The following is a 4,913-nucleotide window of genomic DNA, read 5'->3' as shown; positions in this document are numbered from 1 at the left end:
GTCTGGAGTGTGTCTTTGTCCCAACTCAGGGGTCATTTTGCCCCTGGCAGGCTTAGGGACTGGACATCCAAGCCACATCTAGATCATGTTCAGGCACATCTGAGCCATGTCCAAGCCATGTCTTGGTGATATCAAAACACACGTGGACAAGGTCCAAGGTTGTGGCCACCTCCCTGAGCGACAGGAATAAAAAAGCCAGTTGCCCCCTCCTGCCTTCCAAGTCAGCTTCTAGACCACCTATGGTAGGACAACCTCTCTGGTGGGTACGCACTTTGTGTTGATCTTGGTGATGTGGTGGGTCGGGGGCTCGCTGAACAGTGTGACTCTGGAGGCAGGATTTGAGTTCTGGCCTGGACCCCTCAGTGGTTGCTTGACCCTAAAATATGGCTCCCCCTCTCTGGGCCTCAGCTTCCTTCTCTGTAAAATGGGGAGAATCTTAGTCCCCACCTTGGAGGGCTGTGGTGAGGATGAAATGAGAGAAAACAGTTCCCAGCACGTGGGATGTGCTCAAACAATGTCATCTGTGGGTGATGTCATGGTCACTCTTGTTACCTGGACTCCGGGATGTTGGGCCTTATCACTGAAGTCCCTTCCCACTTAGACAGCACATGACTGTCATTGTCTCCCTGGCCCTCCTGATGCCAGCAGGTTCAGGACAGACAATAAGGCCCCTGTCCTCCAGACTCTGGGTCCATCCCAGCACACAGAGCTCACATCCCATGAGGGGCCTTGCAGGAAGGGACAGGCTGGTGTTTTGGGAAAAGACGCTACTCAGCTTCACAGTAAAAACATCCATAAGGGCCTCCCTGGTGGCGCAGTGGTTGAGAGTCCGCCTGCCGATGCAGGGGATACGGGTTCGTGCCCCGGTCTGGGAGGATCCCATATGCCGCGGAGCGGCTGGGCCCGTGAGCCATGGCCGCTGGGCCTGCGCGTCCGGAGCCTGTGCTCCGCAACGGGAGAGTCCACAACAGTGAGAGGCCCGCATACCGCAAAAAGAAAAAAAAAAAAAAAAAAAAAAAAAACATCCATAAGGGGCTTCCCTGGTGGCACAGTGGTTGAGAGTCCGCCTGCCAATGCAGGGGACACGGGTTCGTGCCCCGGTCCGGGAAGATCCCACATGCCGCAGAGCGGCTGGGCCCGTGAGCCATGGCCGCTGAGCCTGCGCGTCTGGAGCCTGTGCTCCACAACGGGAGAGGCCACAACAGTGAGAGGCCTGCATACAGCAAAAAAAAAAAAAAAAAATCCATAAGAACACCTCGCAACGTGGGACGGCAGCCAGGAAGGAGTTTCTCCTACAGAACTCCTACAGGTTAGGCCAAGAGGGACAGGACAAGACCCTGCAGAAGGTGCTTACACTGGGGTCAGTGAGCACTCGCTGGGCAGTTGCTGAGTGCCGGGCCCTGTGCTGCAGCTCCCCACATGCATCCTCGACCCCCAGCCACGCTTTGTGGTCCACATCCCACATTCCATTATTTTTCTAAATCGTATTAAACCTGGGTTTTGAGCCCCCACTCACAAGGGAGCTGAGACAGTCCGTCTCCATCTTCTCTGGCGCACGTCTCCTCTGGCCCCCTAGGGTCATGCCACGTTCTATTGTGAGAGTTTCCCAGGAGTCTGGAGGGTAGGGCAGGGCTTCCGTTCTTTGGTCCCATCTGGCGCCGATGAATGGATCTCCATCCCAGCCCACAGGATCCTGTCAGAGGTGAGCAGCCTGGAGCCCTGGCCACACTGGGGCACTTCCCCAAAACAGCCATGGCCATGGCTCCTGGGTTCGGACCACCCACAACCTCTTGGGCTTCCTGGAGGGTGGTGAATATATAACCCTGCTTCCTCACCCCTTGGGAGCAGGGAACAACTCCACACTGGCTCCCACAGCACCCCAGAGGGACTGAGCCCCAGGTGCCCATGGGGTCACTTGCTTGATACACACCTTTATGGGCTGTCTCCCTCCCTGCCTCACTTTCCCCCTCTCCTACCAGTGTCTCCTGGCATCACCTCCCCTATCAGCTACCTGCACTCAAATCCTGGTCTCAAGTTCTGTTTCTAGGGAACCCAAACCAAGACAAGTATTTGCTCTGCTGGTACTAGGCCAAGGGTCTTACAGACCTTCACTCACCCAGTGCCTCTCCTATGGTGCTCCCACTTGGCAAGTGAGGAAACTGAGGCTCTGACAGCTCAACACGACTACCAAGCAGCCCCTATCCATTACCCCGCACCACCTCCCTCTACTCTCTGCTCCCTCATCACTCCCCCAGAGTCTCCACTCCCCATAAAGAAGAAGAGAGGTGGTCTTCTGTGCCAGCCCCTTCCGATTTGCACCCTGAAACACAGGAGCCATCCGTGCACCCCTGAGGCAGGAGCCGCAGATCCGGAACTCCAAGATTCCAGCACCTTCCTGGGCTGGGAGAGGGAAAAATCCTCTGCTTCCCTCTGAGTCTTAGCAGCAGCAGCAAATGAAAAGCACCAAGTGATATCTCAGTAACCCTTCCTGCCTTGCAGGAATTATTGTCTTACAGATTAGAACTCAAGTAACACAGAGCTGGTGAAGTGGGGGGGACCCAAGCCTCACCCACTTGCCCCAGCCTCCCACCTGAATCCACAGCAGGACAGTGACCCTTCTTTCTTTTTTTTTTTTAATTGGAGTATGGTTGCTTTACAACGTTGTGTTAGTTTCTACTGTACAGCAAAGTGAATCAGCTATACATATACATATATCCCCTCTGTTTTGGATTTCCTTCCCATTTAGGTCACCACAGAGCATTGAGTAGAGTTCCCTGTGCTATACAGTAGGTTCTCATTAGTTATCTACTTTATACACAGTATCAATAGTGTATATATGTCAATCCCCATCTCCCAATTCATCCCACCCCCCCTCCCCCTTGGTATCCATATGTTTGTTCTCTATTCCTCAAAATAACAGTGACAACTAACAGCCTCTATTCCCTGAGGGCTACTCAGTTCCCAGTACAGTACTAGACACTTCCTGTGGGTTAACTTTCCCATTTTACAGATGAATAGACTGGGGCTCAGAGACAGACAATAATGATGTCTTGTACCTCTCTGTGTCCTTCCCAGGGCTTCCCTTTCATGGAGGAGACCCCCAGGAAATCTCCCATCTCTCAGCAGAGATTAGTCCATGAGGTAAACATACAGAATTCATGGTGCTCCAGCCAAAATCTTCCCTCCTATCCTGTTTAGAGAGGCCAGATCTTGGAAGGGAAGGGAGACCTCTGTGCTTCCACCAATATCCTGCACCAGCCCCTAGTGACTCGGATGAGGAAATTAACCCTAGAGCCTTTCTCTGCCCAGGCAGGAGGACAGCACTTGGCAGTAATGTTGAGACCCAACTGACAAAAATGGGGGGGACCTGCCAAATTTTAAAGCATCTTCCAACCAAAACGTCCATGACTTTATGATGCTGAGATCCTAGAATAAGTACATCCCATCTGAAATATGGCACCAAACCATACTAATATCAGCCATTGACTTATTTATTTATTTATTTATTTGATTGCACTGGATCTTAGTTGCGGCTCATGGGCTCCTTAGTTGTGCCTTGCGAACTCTTAGTTGCAGCATACATGTGGGATCTAGTCCCCTGACCAGGGATCGAACCCAGGCCCTCTGCATTGGGAGCACGTAGCTAACGTTGCCCTAGCATTTCCTGCAGAGCTGCTGTCTTCCAGAACCAGCCCTTTCATCACCAGCCCCTCTGTGCCATCTTCCAGCCCAAGAATGGAGTTTAACACCTGCCCTAACCACATCTCTGACTGTGAAAGGGAAAGGAATTATCCACAAGGAAAATCTAAAAGCCGCCTAGAGGTGAGTCCTGCCCACCACTGAGATGACTGCACTGGACAGCAGTTAATGAAGGAGTGGATGCTGACACAGCCAGCTACGTGCACTCACAATGGTGGCGTCAAGATTCTCACGGAAGAGGACGTCTGCAGAGCAGTTTGGTTGGGAGTGAGGACTCGAGGTTTTGGAGCTGCATTACATAGTAACACCAAATTTCCCTTTCACTGGATGGCCAGTTTCCTCTCTGGGCCCTGATTTCAAATCCCAGTTTTGCCAGACATGCTGTGTGACCTTGAGTAAATCACTTAACCTCTTTGAGTCTCCATTTTCTCATCTATAAAATGGAAATTAAAATAAGCAACTTTTTTGGAACATCTACATGAATTGCCCCAATGAATCTTCACAATACCAAAAGACATAGATGGATTATTATTCCCCTTTTGCAGACATGAAAAATGAGGCTCAGGAGGGAAAGTAACTGGCCCACATTTACACAGCTACTGAGTGACAGTGAGGATTGAACCCAGACCTGTCTGGCTGCAGAGGCATGGCATGGGTGTCATATATGGAAAGAGCATGGGGAGTGGCCACAGTGTGGCCACTGGGCCCCTCCCAGGCCTGCCTCTACCCCTGCTGTCCTCTACACACACCCCAACATACATCCTAACTCCCTTGGGTCCTGTGACTGCTACATCCTGCAATAGGAGCCTCCTTGGGCCCCTCCTGAGAGCTGGAGGCCCTGCCCCAGGCTCCATAGCACTGATGTGGCTCCTAAGGGAAAGGGCCCACCCCCAAAACCACAAGGCCCCCTCCTACTTCCTCCCTGGGGTCTTTTGGCCCAGGACTAGAGCCTACCCCTAGGACCCCAGTGAATAGCCCCATCAGTTTTGGCCAGAAGCCCCTAGCCTTCCGGTGCCAAGAGGACCCCTCCCTCCTCTGAAGGGCTCCGCTGAGCACAAACCAGCCAGGAGGCTGGACTTCCTGCCATGTTTCCACCCACACGAGCTTCAGAGCTCAGGTTATAAAAGTTGTATCTTTCTGAGAAGCTAGTGACAGAGGCCCGGGAGAGATTCTGGATAGCCCTATTCTTGGAGAGGTAAGGACAAGGAAGCTAA

This window comes from Mesoplodon mirus (assembly GCF_964341445.2).
Source record: "Mesoplodon mirus genome assembly, chromosome: 15".
NCBI classification, from domain to species: domain Eukaryota; kingdom Metazoa; phylum Chordata; class Mammalia; order Artiodactyla; family Ziphiidae; genus Mesoplodon; species Mesoplodon mirus.
Note: the sequence above shows the minus strand (reverse complement) of the source record.